Source organism: Delphinapterus leucas, chromosome 20 (genome assembly GCF_059928025.1).
Source record: "Delphinapterus leucas isolate spDelLeu-1000000601 "Yukka" chromosome 20, BTC_Dleu_Yukka2, whole genome shotgun sequence".
Classification (NCBI taxonomy): Eukaryota; Metazoa; Chordata; class Mammalia; order Artiodactyla; family Monodontidae; genus Delphinapterus; species Delphinapterus leucas.
This window is the reverse complement of record NC_143148.1, coordinates 30,730,593-30,757,912: the sequence shown is the minus strand read 5'-3', so window position 1 is coordinate 30,757,912 and position 27,320 is coordinate 30,730,593. Positions and strand designations below refer to the sequence as shown.

The 27,320-nt window shown below is 46.3% G+C and overlaps 1 protein-coding gene across 4 annotated transcripts in view; it reads right to left on the bottom strand.

Annotated features, from left to right (window-relative positions):
* Positions 1-15,853: 15,853 nt before the first annotated feature.
* The window catches only part of FTO (FTO alpha-ketoglutarate dependent dioxygenase), a 406,506-nt gene continuing 395,039 nt past the window's right edge, over positions 15,854-27,320 (bottom strand). The window contains exon 8 of one of the 4 annotated variants that reach the window (XM_022555117.3): positions 15,854-27,320. This exon is cut by the window's right edge and continues 23,221 nt beyond it. The gene's annotated coding sequence lies outside the window, so the exon portion shown is untranslated. The other 3 variants (XM_089903055.1, XM_089903057.1, XM_022555114.2) reach the window with 3 other exon arrangements.

Sequence of the window (27,320 nt, the reverse complement as noted above, 5' to 3'; positions counted from 1 at the left end):
TATCCCGAGGGAGGGAGAAGGCCAGAGGAGGGCCGGTGGTGGCTGTCTACATTTTTGCTCAAACTCAGAGTTTATCGGAAATAGTTTGGAAGCACCAGGTAAGCCAGGCCTCCGTGTCAAGGTTTCAAAATTCTAGCCTATTTTTTTCTTTTTTTAATTAATTCTTTATTTTATATTTGGCTGCGTTGGGTCTTCACTGCTGCGCGCGGGCTTTCTCTAGTTGCAGTGAGCGGGGGCCACTCTTCGTTGCGGTGTGTGGGCTTCTCATTGCAGTGGCTTCTCCTGTAGCGGAGCACGGGCTCTAGGAGCTCAGGCTCCGTAGTTGTGACGCACGGGCTTAGTCGCTCCGTGGCATGTGGGATCCCCCTGGACCAGGGCTCGAACCCATGTCCCCTGCATCGGCAGGTGGATTCTTAACCACTACGCCACCAGGGAAGCCCTATTTTTTTCTTAAGGAATGGGAAGGGCACACAATACGTCCAAAACTTCCCCAAGATTCCTAAATTTGTGTATGTGGAGGGGCTCATATCCAGGGCTAAAATTCACCCAGTAGGCACTGATATTAAATATTGGGATATTTTGCAACAGTTGATAAATAGCCATTTTCCCCCAAGCCCTCTGCTGTCCACTGCCTTGGCCTTTCCCTGGAGCCTCTTCCCTTCACTTAATTCAGCAACTAAAGGGTTAACATCTGGCAAAGCAGAAGGACCTCCAGGACATCCCAGCCAAGTGCTGATGGGTGGAGGCCATTGCCCACCAGTATTAAATATTTCAGTATCACCCGAGCTCAGCTCTACCACATCCATCGCCCAGTCTGAGGTCATTTGGCCTGTCTTTGGTGAAGTTCCTGCAGAACTTCTTCAGGAGACGGCAGAAGGGCAAGGCTTATCTGAGCTCCCGCCTCCTTGGGACCAGGTTTCCGACTGCTCTCTATCTGAGCCATGGATGGAGGTGCCAGAACCCTCAGGAACATCAAACAGGCGAAACTCAACGGCCTCTTTCCCAAGTCACAAGTAGTAAACAGCAGCGGAAATCAGGAGCCGCAAGGGTATAACTGTCATTTAGTATGTAAATTTTAAAAGCACGGTCAAAAATATCAATACCTCCCACTTAATTTATTACTATATAAAGATGGATGGTAGTGGAACGTGGCATTGATTTTTAGAGCCCTTTAAGAAAAAAAACAGCGAGGAAGAAAAGAGTCAAAGACAACTTAACACAAAATGCTGTGTCTCAAAATGAATCAGTGTGCCTTTTAAAAAACACACACGCTTCCAAAAACACTGGACCAACAGCCTGTGTGGTTCAATCTTATTTGATTGCCTTTTCTGAAAATAAAGAAATGGCATAGGCCATTTATGTAAAGAGCCCTCTCAGAATGGATTAGATATAAAGATGGGTAAGCATTTTTACTGTATCGACAGCAAACCATTAGGCAGCTACACTCCAGCCCAGCCACTGAGAGGAAATCGAAGAAAATAGTTCCCTGGCTGGGCTGGGCAGGGCAGCCTGTCAGCTCCCGCTCTCCGACCGGCTGGGCTGTCAGCGCTCTTCCTCTCCCTGCCTGGTATAATTATGCCATCACCCTCATATTTACCAGAGCGTTAGTAGAAATAGTCATGACCGCTAAATGAATAAGTGAATTCATCAGCATCAGGTTTAAACCTGTTCTAGGGAGACTGTAAATCCTGGGAAATGTGCTTGTGTCTGAAATGACGCAGAGCTCAGAACATCATCGGCCCCTGTGCGGTTAAAGGATGGGTCGTGTCTCCACTTTTGACATTTGGAGGTGTTTGCATTTATCCAGAGGGAGAAGAGGGGTGGAGAGAAAAGATGGTGAGCGAGTAAAAAGGAAAAGAAAGCAATAAAGATGTAGAGATGTATTGATTGGGGAAGCGTCTGTACCGTCAAGCCACTCGTTTTGTTCTGTTTTTCGGGAACCATGGCTCTGCATCTTTGAACAGTCTCCTGATTAAAGCAAGTGAGCCTTTTTTTTTTGTAGCCTAGATGAGGGTTACGTCTCTCCGCATCTCCTGGAGGGCTAAGATTTCCAAGAGAATAGGAATGCCCATGTTTTAAAGTAATAAGAATATTACCTGCCTCCTATTTCCTGAATTCCAGAGCGCTCTCTCTCTCTCTCTCTCCCTCTCTCTCTCTCTCTCAATCTCTCTCTCTCCCACCCCGCCCCCAGCAAACCCTGTGAACTATGGATTATCATCTTGGGCTTTATTATGGCATCTGGGGAAACATTTTTGATAGAGATGTTCCACCAATAATCAGGCTACAAGCCAAGAGCAGTACCTCACATTCATCAGACTAGAAATATGCACCTTTTCCAGAAGCATTTTGTCAAGAGAACCCCAGTCTCCAATAAGGGCTGTTCAGCAGGGTCCGTGCTATCAGGCTGATATTTCTAATTTATTGGAATGCTTCTACTGTCTTTAGCAGGAGTGTCGTTCTCTTCGTCACTTTGCTTACAAAGTAGAACTGTGGTTCAAAATGGACATCCAGTTGCTAGCTGTCTTCTTGCTGTAATTGGATTTAATTCATTATCTTTCATTTCAATAAAATCACAGGAAAACACAAGGATGAAAATGTGTAGGCTAATTGCTTACGGAAATGCAAGTGCCGTCCTCCGTATAAATTTACCCCTTGCGTGAGGAAGACACAGTTGTGTCATTATCCTGGAATTTTTACAACAACATGCAATTATAGAGAGAGGCAGGTGTAATTAGCAAGTCTTTCCACAAAGCAGGTAGCATTCTTGGTTAAATATTTACAGCTGCGCAAACAGCCGGTAATAATGAGAGTTTTCTCAGCCACACGTTACAGAGCATTCAACAAATATTGTGAAAAGTGGCCATTATCAGCCCGGCAAGCACTGCTTTGCCTTCTTGCTGGTGAGAGATGCTTCTGCGCGGTTTGCAGGACGGGAATCCAGGCTGGGTCGGCAGTGCAGTTTCAACAGTGATGAAAACACGGAACTAACATCACCTCTTCCCTTGTTGCTGCGGAGAGGCGCAATTAAAGCTGCATGTTTAGAGATGACATCAGTCAGGACTCCTGCGCACAGAGAGAGAATGAGTCGCGTTTTTTGCCTTCTTTCTTTCCTTGTTCCCTTTTCTGTCCAAAGGAAACCCACGGCAAACTGCAAAAGGTGCCGAAAGCTGCAGGCTCACAGTTTCCAAACCGCTCACCAAGGGTCAGCCTGACCTGCAGCTGTCGCACAAAATAAAATCAGTGCAGCCCCCAGTTCTGTGCAAACACCCTCTGTGGCTCTTTATTACCAAATGATATGAACTTTGACCCCAACTGAACAAAATTTAATACTTTCTCCCAAATATTTAAAAAATTCATTCTGGAGCTCGAGAGGAGTCAGGGAGTCTGCGAGCCGTAATTTGACATCTGAATTATTCTGAGGCTAATACGGAAAGCTATTCACAAGCTTATTTGGAGATGTGTCAATCAAGATATCACTTGTGCCGGGAAGATGGACGGGGGCTTAGGATTGCAGATAGCTTTCCCGGAACCACAAAATAAAAGGAAGGCAAGCTCTGATGAGTATGTTACGTCTTCATTCTTGACGATGACATTTTTTTTTCTTGATTGAGAGTACAACCTAGGAGATCAGTGTCCCAGGGATGTGCCTCTTTCCACACCTGTAAAAATATTTTAACGTTTATTAAAAATGATAACCATAAACCACAAACATGGTGTCGAAACTCGCCTCTGTTAATTTCAATGCGCTGATTAAGATTTTAAGCAACGCTTCTAAATTAGACTGTCAGGCCGCCGTCCTCAACGCAGGGTTGAGGTTCTGATCTCCCGCGGGATTGTTTGAGCAAGCAGCTTTTCTGTGTGGATCGCAAGCCGGGCTAGCGACGTTCAATGTTCTTTTCATTCATTTTCGATGAGATGGGGGTGATTCAATTAGCCCTGACTGTCCGTGAGATGTGGCCCAAAATAAAACGGCTGGGCTCTGATATCCTCCGCCCGAGGTATTTCTCAGCCGACAAGTAACAATGTTAATTACCCATTGTTGTGATCTGAAAGACACTGGCATTTTAATTATGTAAATTCGGAGCCATTTTGTTCATATGAGCGAAAATTCAGCAGACAGTGTTTTCCATAGAGGGAACTGTAATCCCTGTTTGGAATCTCGGCAAACTTAACTGCAGTGCGTGTGATGTGGCAGAGAAGAGTCAACTCCATCCCGGCCTGAGCCACCTGGGGATGACTTCTTTCTCAAGAGACAAAGAATAGGACATTGTCTCCGACATTCCATTCCTCCTGGCATCCTTCTTGGGAGGCTCTGACAGCCAGCTCGCTCGGCTATGTCTGCTCATGCAGAGGGTGTCTGTAATGGATGGCTTTGCAGTAGGCAAACAAATGCCTCCAACCTCAGTACCTATGAGGGCTACACCATAGCCAAACAGCAATTACATCAAGCACCTCCAATAGGTGCCCCCAGATAAGTTGGAAACACTTCCTGGTAACTACCAAAACTCCATGTAGGAAAATTCTGCAAGCTGGAAAAATAAAATCAAGTTCTCTTTGAAGCTGTGGAGAATTCAGGAACTTTCCCATTTCCCAGGAGAACTCTTTATTCCAGAATGAGGTTCTCCATGGCTCTTCCTTCATCCGTTAATCATTCCCCTACATCATTAAAATCTGTCAAATGTCCAAGAGGGAGATGGTATCCATGTGGGTGTTTATGGGAATCAAGTTGGACTTGATCTCAAGTTGGACTTGCTCTCCTGGGGTTATATGGTGGTGTATCTCAGAGCCTTGGGAAAATTAATGGGTTGGGGAGGGATCAGGTAACTCAGCTAGAAAAGAATATAAAATTTTATTATTATATTAAAATACACAGTGATATATTATGGACTAGAATTTAAATTTATTGAATTTTTTAAGATGAAATAGGGGACTTGAAAAAAAATGTTTCCCTGGAGTTTATTACCTAAACTTTGCCTGCATCATACCCCAAACCCTGGGAGGGAGGCTGGGTGAAGGATGGTTCAAGTTTTTCTCCTTTGCTTCGAAAAGGTCTGGTATGCCTTGGTCCTCAAAGAGTTTACGATCTGGTGCCTTTTTTCCTGCTTCCTAGTCTGATAAAAATAGCCTCTATGCACCAGATGCCAGCAGCACCACCCCTAACGCCGTGATTGGGACAATCAAGAATGTACCCAGAGAAGCAGCCACATCGCACAGGGAGATCAGCTCGGTGCTTTGTGACCACCTAAAGGGGTGGGATAGGGAGGGTGGGAGGGAGATGCAAGAGGGAGGGGATATGGGGATATATGTATACGTATAGCTGATTCACTTTGTTATACAGCAGTAACTAACACAACATTGTAAAGCAATTATACTCCAATAAAGATGTTAAAAAAAACAAAAAGAAAACCAATTACGGATTACTAAAAGTAGTTGAATCTATGAAAGGTCCATAAATTCATAATGCTATTGAAACAAATAATTTAACATAAAGTATTCAAAATAATAATTAAATATTTGAGAATGATGCTTATGATAGGCTATTCTTATGCTGTCATTAATTTTAATAAATAGAATAGTGTTCACTGACAAAAAAGAATGTACCCAGACATTGCCAAAATGTCCCCTGGGCAGCGGGGGGCTGCAGGGAGGGCAGAATCACCCTTGGCTGAGAGCCACTGGTTTAGATATGCACACCTGGTTGAGCGTAGCTAAATATGCTCTAGATGTATTTCTATGTCTTTAATTCCTGTTCCTACGTATTTCATTACCAATCACACATGTAGGTACGGACCATCTCTCAAATCTGCTTGTGCAGCTAGAACTCTCTCCCAAGCTTGGCCTTACCTATTGTCACGTAAAATCAGATCTTGGAGATCTCACAAATGCCTCAAACTCAACACACTTGAAAATGAACCTGTGACTTCCTGGACCCTCCCTCCCCCCCGGCAAAGCTGCCTCTCTTTCAGGTTCCTGATCTCAGAAGCAGCACCAAAAACCTGGGAGTCATCAACTCTCCCGCCCCCCTTTATTTCAAACCATACCTCTGCTCCCCCCACCTGCACACACCCCTCCAGTCCACTCTTAAGTCCTGTTGGTTCTAACTTCTGGCTTTCTCCTGCATTCTTCCACCGCTTCCCATTTTCAGTTCCCCCACTCTCCTCCCATCCATGCCACAGACCACGGGCTGTCCTCTTCAGCCTGCCCCGCCCCCCCCCAAATCCACGTGTGCACGACAGCCACTCCAGTGACGTATTTGTAAGGATCTGGTCATGGTAACTTCCCTGCTTCTTTATGACCCTCTGGTGGTTTCCCACTGCTCTTAAAAGAAAGTCCAAATACCCATCGTGGCTGGAGGCTGACTTGATCTGGTCCTGCCGGCCTTGCTGGACTCATGTCAAGCCGTGCTCCCTGGGCTTAGGGCAGCTCACCAAGTGCGGCTCACCAGCCCCTCATACATTGGTTCTGCCCACCAGGAACGCCCACCTCTCACTTAATGGACCCGCATTCATCCTTAAGGACTCAAATTGTGCTTGAATTACGTCCCTGGGTGTCATGATCCTCCCCTCCACCCCCTCACCACCACTGTGAGGTACTATTTTTTTTTTTTTTTTTTTTTTGCGTTACGCAGGCCTCTCACTGCTGTGGCCTCTCCCGTTGCGGAGCACAGGCTCTGGACGCGCAGACTCAGCGGCCATGGCTCACGGGCGTAGCCGCTCCGCGGTATGTGGGATCTTCCCAGACCGGGGCACGAACCTGTGTCCCCTGCATCGGCAGGCGGACCCTCAACCACTGCGCCACCAGGGAAGCCCCATTGTACTATTTTGCTTGCTCATTTAATTATGGGTTTTCTCTGCTGGGCTCTGAGCTCTGTGAGGATAGAGACCATGATCGTTTCGTACACCCCTGTCTACACCTGCATGCATTATTCAGTATAGTAGCCACCGATCATTTGAAATGAGGCAAGTGTGAATTGAGATGGGCTGGAAGAGTAAAAGAAACACTGGATTTCAAAGATGAAGAACCAAAAAGACGTGAAAGGTATCGTGATAGTTCAGATCCATTGGGTTAAATGAAATAATAAGTCTATCGCCTGTTTCTGCTTACCTTTTTCAATGTGGCTGCTAGAAAATGTCAAATTACTGATGTGGCCCACACTATGTTTCTGTCGGACAGCACCAGTCTAGACCCAGCACGATGTAAGGTGTAGAGTAGGGGTTTGTTTTCAGCTGTCTTAATAAATAGAATGAGCAAACATCCTCCAGGCAGATGATCTAAAATGCCAATCAGTCAGACCTCATCGCTCTGCTACTTATAAATCCTTCGGGAGCTTCAAGAAGGAATTCAAGGGCTTCCCTGGTAGCGCAGTGGTTGAGAGTCTGCCTGCTAATGCAGGGTTCGAGCCCTGGTCTGGGAGGATCCCACACGCCACGGGAGCAACTAGGCCCATGAGCCACAACTACTGAGCCTGCGCGTCTGGAGCCTGTGCTCCGCAACAGGAGAGGCCGCGATAGTGAGAGGCCCGGGTACCGCAATGAGGAGAGGCCCCCGTTTGCCACAACTAGAGAAAGCCCTCGCACAGCAACGAAGACCGAACACAGCAAAAATAAATAAATAAATAAATAAAATTTAAAAAAAAAAGAAGGAATTCAAGCTCCTCACCACCACCTGCGAGGTCCTTCCATACCTGGTCCTGCCCAGGCTCCAACCTCAAGTCTTACACCACACGGGACCCTCACATCTTTCTGTGCCTTCTGCCCGGGTTTACCCTTCCATCACTTCTCTGCCCAGCTCTCTCCGACTGCTCTGTAAGTTCATCTCCAGGAAGCCATCCTTGGGTCCCATGGGATGGGGAAGAAGCCCATTGTATTACAACTCATTCATTCATTCGTTCACTGTGTTAGCTCCCGGGGATCCAATAGTGAGCAGGAGAGATGCTTCCTGTCCTCTGGGAGCTTACAGACCAGCTCCCCCATCAAACTCTGGGGATCATGTCTTTCATCTCTAAAGCCCCATCCCTACCCCGGAGCCTGGTATACAGCACAGGCTCCGAAAATGTTTTCATAGATAACAAAATACCGTACACCCCAATGCTGTGGGTCTCACATGAAAGCATTCCCTGGCAGGTGTGCTCCATTCAAGCCCCAGCCTGGGGTGCTCACCTTCTTCCTTGCTGATGCCCCAGGGGAGAGGGGCCAGCTCAGCCAGGGAGTTACCGGTTAGGCCGGCATTTGCTCAGGGATTACCGGGCCCCTTCCAGAAGACGATTACCTTGTGTCCAAACCCATCAGGCGTGGGAACAGCCCTCCAAATATTTGCTGAGAGTTCCCGACCTTTACCTCCTCTCCCACAGCCCCACAGGGCGGGCACGTGAGCCATGCTTCAGGTGACTGGCAGCCCCAAGCTCGTCCCTCCCCCTTTCTCCCTGCCATCTCTTTGGTATTCAGACCAGGCCTGGCTGCAAGGGCAGTGTCTCTGCTTAGTCACTCTTCATATTAAATAGGGATGCCGGATGCTCTCCCTGTTGATCTGCTAAGGCCATTCTTGCCCTGGGCGGCATCACTTTAATTTGTGCTCTTGAAGCAAACTGTCATAGAAGCTCCGGCTGGGAGGATATTGCTTATATTAAAGACCAGGATGGAGGGGGCAGCCAGCTCTGACCTGCACCAGTGCAGCTCAGGAGCTCTGGGAAAGATGAGCCCATAACTGAACATCTGGAACCAGACACAGGACGTGGAGGGAGGGCCTGTGGCTTCTGGAAGTTCAAAATTCCCCCCCACTACCCCATATCAAGATGAGCCACTCCACTAGCCCAAAGACATTGTACGAAGTTCTTCACAATGTTGGGGGGCTCTCTGCAGGCAGAGCCAAGGGGACAAGGCAACAAGGTCACTGCTGACCATGAGGCAAAAACAGAAGAGAAACAGGCTGGGCAGAGTCTCATACCAACACCCCATCCTATCCGGGCAGCAGGTGAAGGGAGGGATTGAGCTGAAGGAGGAGAGAGGCTTCCCTGGTGGGGCGGAGACCTTCAGGAAGAAGACCCTAGAGCTCCTGCAGCCATGGGAACCATGGGTGCTGAGACAGAACCATGGGGGCTGAGACAGAACCATGGGGGCTGAGACAGAACCATGGGTGCCGAGACAGAGCTGCCCAAAACATACAGGAAGCCCAGTTAAACGTGGATTTCAGAGAAACCACACGCCATTTTTTAACAACTTTTTTACGACACCTTCATATATAAAAATCGTATATATCTCTAGCAGATACACGCTACTATATATATAAGAAATAGATAAACAAGGTCCTACTCTATAGCACAGGGAACTATACTCAATACCTTGTAATAACCTATAATGGAAAAGAATATGAAAAAGAATATATATACCTATATATGTGTAATTGAATCACTTTGCTGCACACCGGAAACCCACACAACATTGTAAATCAACTATACTTCAATTTTAAAATTAAAAACAAATAAATAGCCAAAAACTGTATATATCTAAGATGTACAGTTTGATGTTTTGATATATGTAGATATTGTGAAAAGATCACCACGGTCGAGCTAAATAATATATCTATCACCTCACCGAGTTGCCATTTGTGTGTGTGTTGAGAGGATTTAAATTAAAATCTATCCCCTTAGCGAGTTCCAACTATGCAATGCGGTGTTGTTAACTGTCATCACCACCCCGTGCATTAGATCCCCAGGACCCAGTCAGCCTGCATAAAGACGACTCAGCCATCGTGTCCTTTGGCCCAAAGAAAACGGTGGCCTAACCACACAGTGGAATATTAGTCAGCCTTAAAAAAGAAGAAAATTCTGCCGCACGTGACAACATAAATGAACCTAGAGGGCATTATGCTAAGTGAAGTGAACCAGACCTAGAAGGACAAATGCTGCGTGATCCCACTTACATGTGGAATTTTAAACAGCGAGACTCATAGAAGCAGAGGGTAGAATGGTGGTTGCCGGGAGTGTGGGTGGAGAGTGGAGAGGTAGAAACGAGGAGGCCTTGGTCAAAAGGCACATCATTTTTCTTATTGCGGTAAACTATGCATAACACAAAATTTATCATTTTAACCACGTTAAAGTATAAAATTCAGTGACATTAAGTGCATTCATATTGCTGTGCAACCATCACCAGTTTCTAGTGTTGGGACTTTTTCATCGCCCCAAACAGTAACCCATTAAGCAGTCATTCCCCAATGTCCCCTCCCCTCGCCCCAGGCCCTTGGCGACCACTCATCTGCCTTCTGTCTCTATGGATTTACCTATTCTGGACCTTTTGTGTAAATGGAAACATACAATATGTGGCCTCTGCATCTGGCTTCTTTTCCTAGCATAATATTTTCAAGAGTCATCCATACTATAGGGTATATCACTCCTTCATTCCTTGTTACGGTTAAGTAATATTCCATGGTATAGATAGACCACATTTTGTTTATCCATCATCCACTGATGGACATTGAAGGTGTTCCCGCCTTCTGGCTGTTGCACATAGAGCTGCTATGAACATTTCTGTCTACATTTTTGACTGAACCCCTGTCTTCAGTATTTCTGAGTATATATCTCTGAGTGGAACTGTTAGGTCTTATGAAAACTGCATGTTTAACGTGCTCAGGAACTGCTCACAATTCTCACAAGGGCTGCACCATCTGACATTCCCACCAGCCATGTACTGGGGCTCCAGTAATCCTGTGGGGTGCAGCTGGATGGAGAAGGCTCTAAAGGGATGCATGTCAAACATACAGAGCAGGAGTGAGGTCAATATGACCTGTAGCTGTGCTGACCACGGGGCATGAAGGAGAAAGCAGTGCCAGGGATGATGCCTGGTTTCTGGGTGGAGCGTGGTACCATTCGCTGAGGTGCACGTGCTGAAAAGGACCATGTTTATGCGTCGACCATGAGCTCAGTGTAGGGCACATTACTATTTTCAGAGTACTCGCCCTGTTCTAAGCACTGTTTCTCAGTGCTTACTTCTATTATTTTATTTAATCATCACCAAAGCTTCCAAGTAAAGCTGAGAGAAGATCCATAACTGGCCCAGGGTCACACAGCTGGAGAAGTGCAGTGGGCAGGATTTGAGGGCAGGCCTCCCGGACACGAGGTGTGTGATGCTGACCACAGCACCCTGCTGCCCTCTGAGCCACCTGCCTCGTAGAAAACCCCGATTGTCTCCACCCCAGATGGTGTCACATGTAATTCTCAGTCTCAACCCTAGGAGAGACACCAACTTCCATCTGTGCTGTTTATGCACTCATGAATTATTTCAAGGTTTACCAACCCCCCCAAAAAGTGTTTCATTTTTATAATTAGGGAAAGGATAGACTTTTCTTTAAAGGGGGGAAAAATAAAACCAAACAGGCACAGATGCAGGGGAGGCCCAGGGGCCACAGGACTTCTGTTGGATGAAAGACGCCAAAGTAGGCAGCATCATTCTGGAAAGAGAAAGGCTGAGAACAGACGGGATCAAAGGATGAAACATCCAGAAGCACGTGTCTGGGTGAATGCCGAGTAACCCTGCTCGCCGGGACCACAGGAGGGGCCCCCGAGGCTGGAAGAGGTTGTTTCCGGACAAGTCAAAGCAAGTGTTACCTACATAAGAGCTTTGCCATGTCCTCCCCAAACTTGTTACGTGTCTCCGCTACACCGAAAAGCGGTTGATTGTAAATGGAGCCCTGGTTATGGGGAGAACTCCAGGCAGGCACTGGGGCATAAAAGATGGTGTGTCTTGGGAGTTCCCTGGTGGCCTAGTGGCTAGGATTCCGAGCTTTCACTGCTGTGGCCTGGGTTCAATCCCTCGCTGGGGAACTGAGATCCTGCAAGCCGCGGGGTGTGACCCCCCAAAAAAAGATGGTGTGTCTTGCTACCCTACTAGGCAGGCAGGCGGACCTCGCTGATGGATGGGGCCCAGACTCTGGTGGTGGCCCCAAAGCAGTGTGAAGAATCCTTTTGTAGGCTCCCCATCTCAGCAGCCTGCCCCGCTTTGGCATGCACGATTGACACTTCCTCGGGGTGGTATAAAATGCTGGCAGACACAGCTTCACTGGCCGTCCCCTCCTTCCCTCCCACCCCCAGGCTGGCTTCCCTGAGCCTCTTATAGAGAAACAACGGCTATCACCCTCAGAAAACCAAAAAGCCTGTTGAGGGGAAAGCAACAAAAGCCTCTCCCAGGAGGACAGACGCCAAACTCTGAGCTCTCTGAGGAGGGCGTGGTACCTGAGGGAGGAACCGTCCACAGGAGAAATAAACACTCATTCACAAGGTAGCAGACAAAGCTCCAGCGCTCCCCGGGTCCAGAGTGGTGTTGGCAGAAAGAAATGAACAGGCACAAGGAGGACGTGGGCCTGATTCCAAATGATAGAGCCACGCCTCAGGTGAAGCTGGGCTGCCTCAGCCAGACCCCGCGCCCTCGCCAGAGAGGCCTACGTTCAGTGACTAGTAATTGCGGGGGCCGGGGGGTGGTATATAGGCCCAGCACCCTCATCCCAACTCAGGACTAGTCTAGGAGCAGCTCCTGGGGGCTGTCTGAGGCCTCCACGCACGCAACTCAGCTTCTCCCTCCGCCCAGGGCTGCCCCCTCCCTTCCCTCTGCAGGTGGCGATCCCAAGCACACTGCTTGTCTCAGAGTCACCCTGCTCTCGGGGAACCCCACCTGCCTCAGGAATGCTGGTCCCTCTTCTTCCACCCTCCTACTCCCTGACAGCCCCCTGTCATCTCTCAGCTCCACCGCCTCTTCCTCTAGGAAGTCCTCTGGGACTGCCCCTCTTCCCGCCTACAGTCAGGGCCCTGCCATCACTGGCTTTCCCAGCACTCGGGTATGCCCTCCATGGGACTTTATCTCAGTTTGTGATGACTTTATTTGGTGACTGTCTGAATCTTGCATTCACATTCACAGGCCCCATGGAGACAGGAACAGTATCTGGTTTTCTCCACGCCATATCCTCAGAGCCATCCCATGCCTGGATGTATTTGTTTGATGAACAAGGTCCCTGGTAGTGACGAGGGTCAAGGCTCCGATCCAGGTGGTGTTTCTGGCCTAATGAAGAGCAAGTCCAGACTATGCCATGAGACCAAATCCCCTTTCCTGCAAAGATCTTTCTTCAAAGGTGGGATTTCTCTTCTCATTGACGAATAGCCCTTCTACCAACCCACCTCCCCACCCACAAACAAGGGGGAGACCATCACCTTTCCCCTGGGGACAGAAGCAGGTGTCTCCCTCCAGGTATGCTGGTCCCCTTTGTCTGGCCCCCACGTCCCCATGACGCCCAGCCCTGGGCTTGGTCCCAACATGGGTACCTTGTTTTTCTTCCTTCGTACACAGGTTACGGGAGGGTAGGAAGCTGGAGGCCCCGCCAGGGCTGAGGGCTCGGCCCCTCTCATAATGGGAGGTCAAATGAAATGAAAACCCACCTCCCCTGCCCCATCATCTGAATTCCTACATTGGCTATGACATGGCTAAGGGGAAAATATTGGATTTATTTTTATGAGTTAGTCATCACCCTAAGGCCCTTAAGAGGAACCGTGCGAAGTGAATCCATTCAGAAGGTCGGAAGGTCATTGCTAACTTGTAAAAATAAATCCAATATTTTTCACTCTGTCTTATTAGATTTATATGATGCAGACATCCGAGGGAGGTTTGTTTTAAAAAAGAAAATGGTCATTTTCCAGTGCTACTTAGAGTATTTTTTCCTAGCCTCAACCAAATATCCATTCCATCTCCAGGCTTCCGCTGACTGTTTGGCTGTCTGGCAATTCCTTGATTTAAAAACAAATTTACTTTGAAATGAGTACCTGAGAGTCTTCACACCTCTCCCTTCCATCATTCCACCTCTACGGATACCAGCACCAACGTTTTCTGAGCCTAGAGTAGTCAAACATGGAGGTTGGAAATAAATGAGAATATTTGACGGGTGGTGCCCCCCATAGGTTCAAAAATTCAGTTTTTATCTGAAAAAAAGGCAGTAGTGTAGGATCGATGGGCTCACTCAGGAAACCAGCTGTGCTACCCACATGTTTCTCTCTCAAGTTCCCAGGTTGCTTCCGTCTACGCCAGCATCTCCCAGATGAGAATGAGGGGTTATGGGTCACCCGAGGGTTTGTGGGGAAAGTCCGTCGCCCCTCCTGGATATTTGCTCAAGCTGACTCCCCTTCTCTCTCCTTCCTCACTGTCCGCACGTTTACTTTCTCTAGCAAGAGTCTGACATTTAATTATAACTGTGTTCTGCACCCAAAGCCTGTCTCCCCTCTGTTTGCTAGGGCTGCCTTAACAGAGTACCACAGGCTGGGTGGCTTACACGAGGCAAATCTATTTTCTTCCTGTTCTGGAGGCTGCAAGTCCAAGGTCAAGGTGTGGGCAGGTTTAGTTTCCTCTGAGGCTTCTCTGCTTGGCTTGCAGGTGGCCGCCTTTTTGCTGTGTCCTCACATGGTCTTGTTCTCTATGTGTGCATGTGTCTGATATCTAAACTTCCTCTTTATAAAGATGACAGTCAGACTGGATCAGGGTCCACCTTAAAGACCTCATTCCAATTTAATCACCTCTTTAAAGGCCCTACCTCCAAATGCCATCACATTCTAAGGTACTGGGCTTAGGGCTTCAATATATGAATGGTGGGGCGGCGGGAGGGGAGGCAGACAAAATTCAGCTCGTAACACCCTCCCAGGAGAGACACTAAGCTTTTTACCAACAAGGAGTCTCAGTCTTCAAACAGCTTTCAGGCCCCTCACGGCACTCACTCCATATGCTGAAGGGGCTTCGCAAAGACTTGGGTTAAACCTCGGCAATAAGAGAGCAATGATGCGTGAATTACATTTAAGGGACGTGACAGTCCTGTAACCATCATTCTTGTTATTTCATAGCCACGCTTCATATTTTATCTGTGTGCCCATGCCCACATACATTACCTTCTCATGGATTACCTTTCTCTAACTACAAAGCCACTTTGGACAGAAAAAGCAGGAACGGGATCGACAGTGATTTTAATCTGCCAATTACGAATGGTGGGAACAGCCACAGCCCTGTGGTTTGTTATGCTTCGACTTCTTTCTTAAAGCTGAAATTTCAAATTATTGTGTGTTCTCAAGAGAAAAGCCATCCTTCTCTGCTCTGCCTTTCCAAGGCCACTTTGCTGTCCGTGATAAACACCCAAAGCCAGCCAGATTGATCCCGCTCTGCTGCACGGCTCTCAGCTACCCTGGAGAGAGTGTGAATGATAACGTGGTCACCAGCCATCTGGCCTGCCAGCCCAGGCTCTAGTCTCCCACGCCTTCTGAAGGATTCGGTGGAGAGGAGGGAGGCCTCTGGTTGGGCCAGAGGGCTTGGTGGAAAGTAAGTTCTGGAATTCTCCAGTATCTGTCCACCAGCGCTTTAAATACTTATCATGGCAAGCTCCATTCACGCTCAGGAATAGGTTTTTTTAATCAATATATTTTGTTACTGAAGTATAGTTGATTTACACTGTAGTGTTGATTTCTGCTGTATAGCGAAGTGATTCACTTATACATACATATATATATATATATACATTCTTTTTAAACTATTCTTTTCCATTATGGTTTATTACAGGATATTGAATATAGTTCTCTGTGCTATACAATAGGACCTTGCTGTTTATCCATCCTACGTATAATAGCTTACATCTGCTAATCCCAACCTCCCACTCCATCCCTCCCCCAACCCCCTCCCCCTTGGCAACCACCAGTGTGTTCTCTATGTCCATGAGTCTGTTTCTGGTTCACAGACAGGTTCATTTGTGTCATATTTTAGAAGTCCACATACACCATAAGTGATATCATATGGTATTTGTCTTTCTCTTTCCGACTTATTTCACTTAGTATAATAATCTCTGGGTCCATCCACGTTGCTGCAAATGGCATTATTTCCTTCTTTTTTATAGCCGAGTAGTATTTCACTGTATATATGGACCACATCTTCTTTATCCATTCATCCGTTGGACATTTAGGTTGTCTTGGCTATTGTGAATTGTGCTGCTGTGAACATAAGGGTGCATGTATCTTTTTGAATTAGAGTTCTATCTGGATATATGCCCAGGAGTGGGATTGCTGGATCATACGGTAACTCTATTTTTCGTTTTTTGAGGAACCTCCATACTGTTTTCCACAGTGCCTGCACCAACTTACAAGGAGTAGATCTTTATACAAGAAAAGTAAGCTGCTTTCTAACGGGTGTGATGTTAAGGGTCTTCCTGCCCCAGAATATTCACCATGTTTCAAAATTCCACCATTAAAAGCCACTCCTTTGATTTAAGGGAAGCGTTATGCTCCATGGAACACTGGATTTATATAAATGACTATCTTGGGTTGTGCAGGGGAGGTAAGGAAGAGTTCTTTAAGGGGAGGGCGAGACTACATTTTCTTTTACACATTGTCTTCCTAGATCCTAGCATGAGGCCTGCCACATAGGCCGTTCAATCAATCTCTCTAGAATGATTGTTTAAATGGCCAGATAAGTTTGGGAAACACCAGATGAAAGCCAACATGAAGCGCATTTTCTTACTCTGGACCTTCACAGAGTTGTATGAGCGGATGTGCCTTAGGAAAGGCCAAGAGAGGGAGCTCCGTTGGAAACATGTTTATCTGGGTCTAATATCCCACATGCAGTTACCCGCCAGATTGAGATGCTCTGGTTCTCCGGTGCTGTAGTTTTTATAGATGAAGAACGTCCTGTGCAGTGCAGAGGAAGGACACTAAGAAGCAAGTGAAGGGGCGTGAATCTGATAAAAATGGCCTTTGGGGGCACCGAGAAGCAGTTGCATAGACGGGGGCCCATGGAAAACCTGGAAACCTGCGGGGCCTCAAAGCCCATTTGAGGGAAATGCTGATGGAGGGCGCTGTCTCTAATAGACACCTGATTGAATGGGTTACGGTTACATCAGGGGTGGGGAGAGAACAGAGGGTTTCAGAGGAAGTTGATTTGACTTAAATGTCCATCAACAGATGAACGGATAAAGAAGAGGTGGTATATATATACAATGGAATATTACTCGGCCATAAAAAGGAATGAAATTGTGCCATTTGCAGCAACATGGGTGCAACTAGAGATTATCATACTAAGTGAAGTAAGTCAGAAAGAGAAAGACAAATACCGTATGATATCACTTATATGAGGCATCTAAAATAGGACACAAATGAACCTATCTGTGAAACAGAAACAGAATCATGGACAAAGAAAACAGGCTGGCGGTTGCTGAGGGGGAGGGAGTTGGGGGAGGGATGGAGTGGGAGGTTGGGATTAGCAGATGTAAGCTACTATATATGGAATGGATAAACAGCAAGGTCCTACTGTATAGCACAGAGAACTATATTCAGTATCCTATAATAAACCATAATGGAAAAGAATATTTAAAAAAAGAATGTATATATATATATATGTGTGTGTGTGTGTGTGTGTATCACTGAATCACTTTGCTGCACAGCAGAAATTACCACAACATTGTAAATCAATTATATACTTCAACTTAAAAATAATCAGGGGGAGTTGATTTGCATGGATTTGTCACCAGGTCCCCCGCAGATGTCTAGGGCAGGTAAATCTTCCTGGGACCGGGGAATGAGCAGGAAGTGGGGAAAGATGAGGAGGGAGGAGAGTCAGTAGAGCAGGGAACTGGGGGCTGGCAGAGCCATAGAGGCAGGTAGGGAAGGGGAGTCAGGACCCCAAGGAACCCTGAAGATGAGGGTCACAGTCACGCCCAAGCCTGACCCTGCTCCCCGGTGCCGTCAAATAAACACAACCTCATCATCAGGAAGCTAAAGTCCGTTCTTCTCATTCTGGAAAAAGACAGAGAGACAGGGAGAAAGAGAGGCAGAGAGACAGAACAGCTCCTGTCTCTCAGAGCTTCAATTTAGCCCTCCCTTTGATGAGCGGCTGGCATGATGCGCACAAAGAACAAGGGCAATTTAAAACTCAGGAAACTCGGCTTTCAATAATTCCCCGCTAGGTTTCCTGCCGCAGAAGAGTAAATAACACAACGACTACAGACGCTGGGAGCAACATCGCCAATAACAGCTCCATGCTTATGATAACTTTCCCAGTTTTCTGCAATCTCTGCCACTTCCCTCTTGACTTGGGTCTGTATCAGATTTTTTCTTTTTTCCCCTTTATTGAACATCTGCCTTGGGAGCCACTGTCACAAAAACTAATAAACACATCAATCCAAAAGAAAAAGAGAGGATTGTGCAATCCAAACTACTTAACCAATCAAATGGGCAGCTGGTGGAATGAAACGGGAGGGTGAGAGCTAAGAGACCCACTTCCCAGAGAAGGTTTCTAATGATGGTACCCACCCGCGGCGGAAGATGTACCCAAACTGCACCAGGGCTGCCGAATAAGTTAATTGCGGTTTCTAACACTAATCACAGATTTCAACCTTTGTTGAGATTTCAAGCCCTGGGATTAATTTGTAAGTCTTTCATTCAGCCAAAATTTGACAGCTCTTGCTTCCCCTCTGCCTCTTCCCAAATATAAGGGAACAAGGGGAGGATTTGTCTTGGTATAAAGACTTCCTTTCCTTACAAAATAACCCCAAATAATTATATCACCCCTTTCCTTCTTAGCGGTGGATTCTGCAGACATGTACCGGAGAGGGCAATTACGATGTTCACTGCCCCTGAAGGTCTCCCTCCCCACCCAAATAACAACAAAAAGGGAAACAAAAGCATCTTATGTTTTCCAGTTATCGGCCCAGAACTAGTCAAAGATTACTTGCATACAGAACAGACGAAATCAGATCTTTCACTACTGCTTAAAAAAAAAAAAAATCTTATTACAAATTACATTTAACTCAGGTGTGTATAGTTTGCCAGTCCTTATCCAATTGTAAATTAGACCAGGGCTGCCTGTTGGGAGGGAAAAGTGGCTTTTGAAACATGTCTTATTGACTGGGTATAAATTACCTGCAGCAGATTTGTGAAGCAAATTTGAAGCAGGAGATGCCTCCAGGCAACATCGTATTGACTGTACATTGATATTCAGCTGATTTTAAGGTGAAAAATAAATATTGCTTTAGCAGCAATTTAATTAACAAATCATTGCACAAATGGTAAGAATATTGTGTTGTCTAATACAGGGATTTACGATTTTTATTTAAACAATTATCTGATAAGTGCTTAGTTTCCCATGTAGATTAATTGTCTTTAGTTAGCACTCCAAGTCTGTGAATCTGCATAAAATAAAATAATGGTTATGGGCACTCTGCTCATTTTTCTTTAGACTCTAAAAGTGAGATTTTCCCTGCTCCTGAATGAAATGAAAACGCTTCTCTTCAGCCCTGGCAAAACCTGAGTTGTGCCATTTTTAGCAGAGCCCTTGTGGGGGATATTTGGAAGCTGGAGGGATTCGGGAGGCCCCAGCTGTCAACCCAGCTCTGGCCTCAAGTTGTCATGTGACCTTGGGCAGATCACTTCACTTCTCTCGGCCCCAGTTCCTTCGCGGATTAGCTCATCCCTAAAGTGATGGTGTTCTGATAAACAACCGGCTCTTGGAGGGGGAAGGCCCCTGATTGGTAGTGTTTGCCCATTCCCATGGTGTCAATACTCCCACTGTTGCTGATGTCAAGCTGCCGGCTTGACATTACTGAACACATAGTTGGGATGAGTTGCCTCAAACCATCTCAGACCAGCTCCAGCTGACCACTGCCCCTAAGATCCCTTCTAGTTCAAGAATTCCATCACTTTACGAATGTAACATACATAGATGGCTCACCAGCTTTCAGAACAGGAATAAAAACAAACTTTAAATGCACATACAACAAGAAGAGAATTATATCAATACCTTTTCTGATAATTCAGAAATTATTTCAGAACCCTGCAGTATAACAGGGTTATAATAATGAATATCATTATGATTTCTCATTAATAGGATGCCCAGAATATCCAGCTTTTCTCATTTTGTTCTGTTAGAGGGGGAAAAAACAAGACAATGGCAAAATCATCTAATACAGAGATAATGTCTGTAAGGGTTCCCAGAAATCCTCCAACGAACTGATTTTTTAAAAATATCTTCTTTCCCTTAATACCAAAGTATTATATGTGCAACATAGAGAATACAGGTGAATTCAGGAAAGCAAAAACAGAAAAAAAAGTTTAAATCTCTGTAGTTACCTCACCCAGAGATTAACGTATCGGTATATTATTATTCAGTTATTTCTTTCTCCTCTCTCTGTCTTACACACACACACACACACACACACACACACATTTATACTATTTTTACAAAAATGGGATCAAACAAGGTTTTGTGACTTTTTACTTGTTAAACAATGAAAATATTCCCATGTCATAAAATACTCCTGTTTTATTTTTAAGGACTGCATCATGAAGCTTTAATCAATCAATCAATCCTTTATTTTTGGACCTCTAGGCTGCTTCCAGTTGTATGGTAGTGTAAGACCACTGTGTATTTGGTATAACGGACTGAATCTTTGTACAAAGTCATAATGATTGCTGATGAATGAATTTCAAGAACAGGAGATGCTGCATCTACTAATGTACTTGTAAAACAAAGATCAAACTTGTCACTGAAAGAAACCTGTTAGCGTTAACTCTGTATGAGATCAGAGAATACCCATGGTCTAGAGACAGGCCCAAATTGATTGAGTGATGTTGTATGGTTTTATTTTGTTTCTCCCACAAGGCAACGAGGAATCAGTACAGTTGGTTGGTGTCATCTTGTCAGTCATATATCACTGCTCTTCATAAGGATGACCACAGACATGGGGGAAGGGTCCAGGAGGCCAATTCTCCATCCCTCTTCCCATTTCAGAGCAGCTGCCTCAGAAGTAAGTGGAGGAAACCTTACTTCTGTGGACAGTCCACAGAACTGTCCTTGCTTGGAGGAGAGACGGCAGGGAGAGCCAGCCTCCTGCTAATGGGCAGGGAGGGCTCTGGACACTGAAGCTCTTGCAGGCCTGAGAAAAAGGCCACCTGAAGGGCATTAAAAACCCCTCTCTCGCCATATAGACTTACTGCAAGAAATAGACAGCTTTAGGAAATTTCTGATTTCCTTTTGCAATAATATTCAAAGGACAATGACTCCAGAAACTAGAGCAAGCAGGATGAGAAGGAAACAATCTGAGGTAAGGGAAGAGTGAATGGAGAAAAAACACAATTGATTAATTAAAAACCATCATCTGAACAGCAGGTTGGATACTGCAGAAAATCAATTTAACGAGGTAAAAGACAAATTCAAGACATTTTCTTTTATACACATGGGAAAGTTTGAGAGATACCGATTTATAGTGACAGAGAAAAATGATCAAAGATGTGTTTGAAAAACTTAAAGATTGCCACTAACAGAACAAAAATGGGGTCTGCCCTAAATGTTTTTAATTAAAGGAAGAAATTAAACATTATATGTTTTTTTTAAAGGAAGAGGAAAGCAAATAAGCCTAAAAAACAAAACAAAATAATAGAAAACCAAATGTTAGTCATAATAAGTAAATAGATTAACTATTAAATACAAAACCAGATAAATGAATTAACTCTATTAAATTCAGAGTAAAAAAAAATGCTATTTAATTACATAATCCTAAAACAAAAGAACTCAAGAGTATTAAATAAGGATATAAAAATTTGAATAATATAATAAGGTTGATTTAATATATACATATCAAATTTTATTCCCTACAAAGGAACACCATAGTCTTTTAAATTTTCCATAGAACATTTGCAATACTTACCTTTTCGCTTCCAATATTAACCACAATCAATTCAAAAAAATGTATACAGCTCCTGACAGGTGGTTTTAAGACTGAGAATCAAACCCAACAATGATCTCCCCCTCATTCCCAAGATCCCAAAAGAACGTTTTGAAGAAATCTAAGAATAAGAAAAAATGTGTAGCTGTCCTAGAAAACAGAAGAATGCAATTCAGTGGACTCAAGTTTTAAAGAACTTCTGGAAGCTGCAGAAATAGACTGAAAAATACTACATCCAGTGACAAAGAGCCTGCCTTGAATGGCAGGCACGGAGGAACGCTGGGAAGAATCTAGACACTCCAGGAGTCCGGGAGAAGCCGTAACACCAGAAGGGCCGGGCTCAGGATGAGGACGATCTGAAGTGGGCAATGGGGCGCTTGAACATAGTCCTCTTTAGGATTCCGATGACAATCGAGCCACTACCAGGGGTGGGAAGTGTCACCGGGATGAAATCGATGTGCCCTTCCTGATCTCTGGGGCTCCCCGTGGCCCCTGGGCTCTGGCCCCTTGCCCTGTAGACAAAGTGTTGCATGATAAAGACCCACAGAAAAGTCATCAGTGTGTCATACATTTTCAAAGCATGAAGTTCTCATAGTCCCCATATGAAAAATTCAGCATCTCCATTCTCAGATGCCAAAATGCTGAGTTTAGAGATTTAAAAAAAAAAAAAAAATTGGAGGCAGGGGGTGGGAATGGGAAGCCAAGCCATATCTCCATTTTGAAAGTGAAGCCAACCCAGTTTCCTCATTTCCTTTTTGTTGTATTTTTGTTTGTTTTTCCAGAAAAAAAAAATCTAGGAATGATTTTTTTTTTTTTTTTTTTTTTTGCGGTACACAAGCCTCTCACTCTTGCGGCCTCTCCCGTTGCGGAGCACAGGCTCCGGATGCGCGGGCCCAGCGGCCATGGCCCACAGGCCCAGCCGCCCCACGGCACGTGGGATCCTCCCGGACCGGGGCACGAACCCGCGTCCCCTGCATCGGCAGGCGGACTCTCAATCACTGCACCACCAGGGAAGCCCTAGGAATGATTTTTGAGTTCTTCTCCAAATTCATATTGAATAAAAATCACATAATCTCATATTTCACAAAGTGCTTTGAGACATACATAATTTCATTCACCCCTCACACTAACCCTTTTAATTAGGTAGCCCAGGTATTATTATGCCCATTTAACAGATGACCAATGGGAAAACTGAGGCCCAGAGAAGTTACATGGCTTTCCCAGAGTGGTAGAGCTGACTCTTGAAACCAGAACTTCTAACTCTAAGACCAGTGTTCTTGTTCCTTCACCAATGACCATAATACCTTGACCTGACTAATAACCTTTAAGAAGCAAGAGCCTTGGCCACATTCATGGGAGCTGAGATGGTTCTAAAAGAGTGACCAGAACTAACAGGAGCAGCTAACATGTGAGCTTTTCTGCTGAGAGCTCGCCCTGGTCTTTGACTCATTCTTTCCTAATTAAATGGGAGTGGTGGGAGTGGCCACCGCTCCTACCCTGTCCCTTTCCAGGTAGCCTGTCTCCTGGTCCACACTCATGGGAGCCGCAGAAGATGCAACGGGCAGCCCATGACTCCAGCAGAGGCAGCCCAAGTGACTTCACTGCGAAGGGGCCTGGAAATGGGTAGTCAGGGGCCCCGGGGAGGGAGGGTGTCTGCCCTCTTAATGCAGATGAGGTCTCCAAACCTCTCCCACGAGACTTGCCCGTGGCCGAGGACAAGGCTCTCTGAACTCTGGAGCTGGCTTTTTAGTTCAAGGCTTGGCACAAAGATTTATGTTCCTGGGCCGCCCGTACTCACCATCCATCACGATTAGTTACAAGAAAATCTCTCTTTGTGTTTTTAAAAGCCCTTCGAGTTACATTCCATTATGCAGTTAACATATCGCAGATGGTAGGGCCATTGTTCAACCAGGGAACCATTTTTTGATCTCTGAAAAGGAGGGCAGGGAACGAGCACTTGACCTCCCCAGAGGCCCTGGAAACCCGGAGCCCAGAGTAGAGGAGAGAGAACAAAGAAGGGGGGACCCCAGCTCACTCCCGAGGACTCGGTGGTAGGGCTGAAATGAGTGGCTGAACAAAGCAGAAGGGCTTGGGTTACCGGCCTTTTTCTTGAGGGAACTTAACCTGGGTGCCCTCTGGTCTCTAGAATATCCAGTCTGTCTTCTCCTCTAAGGCAGGCACTCTCCCAGGCTGGTTCATATCTGACTCATTCAATTCATGTGGGATCGAAGTCCCTGCTGGGAACTCAGATGATGAGAAGCGAAGGAACAGCTATATGTTGTCCCCCAAACTGCTCCCTACCTCCTCCCATCACTGCTCGCAATAAATGGCACGAGCTGCTAGCCCAGGGCTTGCGGCAGATTTTGTTCTGCTCCCAGATAGTCACTCCTCTGCTGCAGGAGGGTTCTGGGGTCCTGTTCCCCAGCTGAGGCTTGCAGTGTGCCCTGTGGGAGGAGTACACAACCTGCCCTTGACACTGACTTGGCCACGTGACTTGCTTTAGCCAATGGCACGTGAGAGGACGTGAGGTAGGCGGAAGTTTTCCAAGCCACGTGTGTTTCTGCTTGTTTTCTTCCTTTTTTTCTAATCTATCCAGAAGATAGGCTGCTCCTTCAGGCTGGATCCTGCAATGAAATAGATGTGTTTGAAGCAGATTCAGCAACCCACAGTGACCTTCAGTTGACATGGGACCTAAGTGAGAAATAAAACTGTTTTTAAGCTACTGAGATTCTGGGGCTGTTTGTTACCGCAGCATAACTTAGTAAAATTGGAAGAATTCAGACCCCAAATTGAGGGGTCGTCCTTGATTACCTTCTTTCACTCAGCCTCCACATCCATCTGCACCAAGTCCTACCATCTCTACCATCAAGTCTGTCTCAAAACTACCCACTTTTCTCCACCCCTACGGCCACTATCTCCATCCTTTGCTTACTGGACCACCCAGCACTCTGCTCCCAGCTTGCATTCTAGCTCTTCTCCCATCATTTCTCCACTCAGCAGCCGGTGTGTTTTTCAAGCAGTGAAAATCAAATGATGCCTCTCTCAATATTAAACCCCCTTCCAAGATTTCTCATAGTTTTTTACAAGAAAAGTCTAACTCCTCGTCCTGCCCACAGGTTCCGTGGCCCAAGCTCTTCACGTCTCTCCACTGCAGCTCAGACTTCTCTGCTCTCTCTTCCTCAAACATGCCCATTCTTTTGCCATCCCCAGATCTCTGCCTGGAATGTTCTTCCCCAAATCTGGCTACTTCTCCAGGGATCAGTACAAATGTCATCTGCTCAGAGAGGTCTTCCCTGACCAACTTCCCCTCCCCCCGCCAGCTCTATTTCAGCACAAAGGTGGCTCTCATCCATTTATAATTATCTTGTTTGCTGGTGTATTTACTTTCTGTCTGCCCCCTACACTCCAGAATAGAATGTAAACCCCATGAGAGAAGGGACAATTATCTTCTCTGATGCATCCCCAGTGCCTGGCACACGGGTGCTTGACAAATATTTGTTGAATAATGTCTAAATAAATGGAATGACTTTAGTCAACCTTCTCATTGTATGGTTGAAGGAACCAGGAACCGATTCCCAGGGAGTTTGTGTCTGGCGAGGACCCCCACTGTCCCCTAGTTAGCTAATGGCATCAGCTATAGAAGAACCCAGATCTCACGACACCATCCAATGCCAACCCCATCCAATACCAACCCCATCCAATCAACGCTTTCCTCTCTATGTCACCCCTCTTCTCCTCCTTCTGAAGCTCTTTAGTGTCCTTCCCTTCCTTGTCCCCGTGCATAACCTTCACTGAGATCAGAAACTTCTTCCCTACGTTTAATATATAGCCCTCAAGCAGTAGCTTATATCCCGATGAACTCAACCACTGACCTATTAAGAATCTGGCAAAGGAAATGGCCATGCCTCCATCCCTGTAAAAAGACGGTACTAATAACAGCTAACTTCCTTGAGCGCTTGCAGGTATTAACTCATTTAATCTTCTCAGCAACCTAAAGGTAGAGGCTACTATTATCTTCGTGTTTCGGTGAAGACTCAGAAGCACAGAATGGTTACCTAACTTACCCAAGGTCACACAGCTAGTGAGTGGTGGGCCTGGGATTTGAGCAGCCTGGCTCTAGAGCCTGGGCACGCACCTACTGTGCCATCCTGGCCAGACCAGTGGCGTGTGGGGCTCTCCCAAGTCACATTCAACCAGAAATAACGCCATCAGTCAGTACAGCTTCAAAGAAAATATACACATGTTCAAAATCCAACCACACTTCTTCCTTCCCGTCTCAAGGTTCCTGTGATATTATGAAAAAAAAAACATGGACTCTGAAGGCGGACAAGCTGGGTCAGCTGTCATTTACTGAGTACTGACTATGTTCCAGGCACAGAGCTACGGACTTAGCGTGTGTTATCTCATTTGACAGAGGAGGAAACTGAGGCTTAGGAAGGCTGAGTACGTTGTATAAACTCACAGGCCGAGAGAGAACATTCCAGCTCAGGCAATCTGACTAAATGACTGTGGTCAAGACACTCAGTCCCTCTGAGTCTCCTGCAACTCCATCTACACAGTGATCCAAACGGATAACACACACTCACAAAACACCCACAGCACTGAGTGGCACCTAGCTGACCGTCAGACGGTAGCTGAAACATAGCGAGGAGGCTGGCCCGCCACTGGGCACAGTTGCTCATTAGAAATAACTGTCTCGGCTCAACTAGCAAGCAGCCGGGGATTTCACAGACTCCTGAGAAAAGTATTGATCCACTAACGACCCACCTAAATCGCTAGAAAGCCATCTGCAAACAAAACGCACTTGAGAAATCAGTTGTCACCAGCTCCGTGAACCTTCGTGGCCGGTGGGGTCAGATGGCGAGCTTCATTCCCTAATGTTGTGGCTCCCCCCCGCCCCCCGCCCCTTCCTGAGCTTCTGAGCTCGCTGGTGAACAGCTTTGGGAACAGGCAGCTAACCTTTTCAGACCCTCCACCTCCCAGCTAAAAAGGAATCGAGCCCAAGGTGACCCCAGAGAGCCCCAAATCAGATTCATTTTCTCTAAGTCCTAATAAACGAGAAGGAGGCAGAGTGTTTCATCTCCCGCTTATCAATTGTATGATCCATCCTGGCGACGCGGCCACGAGGCTGGGGGCATGACAGATCCATCTCATTAGGCGGCGAATTCATCTTACTTTCCATGTCCATTCGAAGTGCCTTCTCAGCCCGCCCCTGCCTTGTCTCCCTGTCACTACGATCTCTCAAGGGCACATCCGCTGGCCAAGCCACAAGGAGGTGGACTTAAAGGACCCCACTTGAAAAACACCAGGGGTCCCTCCTTGAAAGCCTTACTTTATTTATTCTCAGTACAGATCTGGAGCTCTGGCTGTGCCCGGGCTGCTGGTTGGAAGCTGGCAGAGGGACCTTAGACCCCACACGTCAGATGTCAGATGAGGAGAGCAAGTTGGCGTCCCTGAGTAGACCACGGGCATCTCCCAAATTCCAGACTGCCGCCATCTTCCCAGGACTCCTGCTGGGTCCTTCTTGCTCTGGGACAGGCTGGGTTTCCAGGTCTTAGTCGCGGCATGCATGTGGGTTCTTAGTTGTGGCATGCATGTGGGAT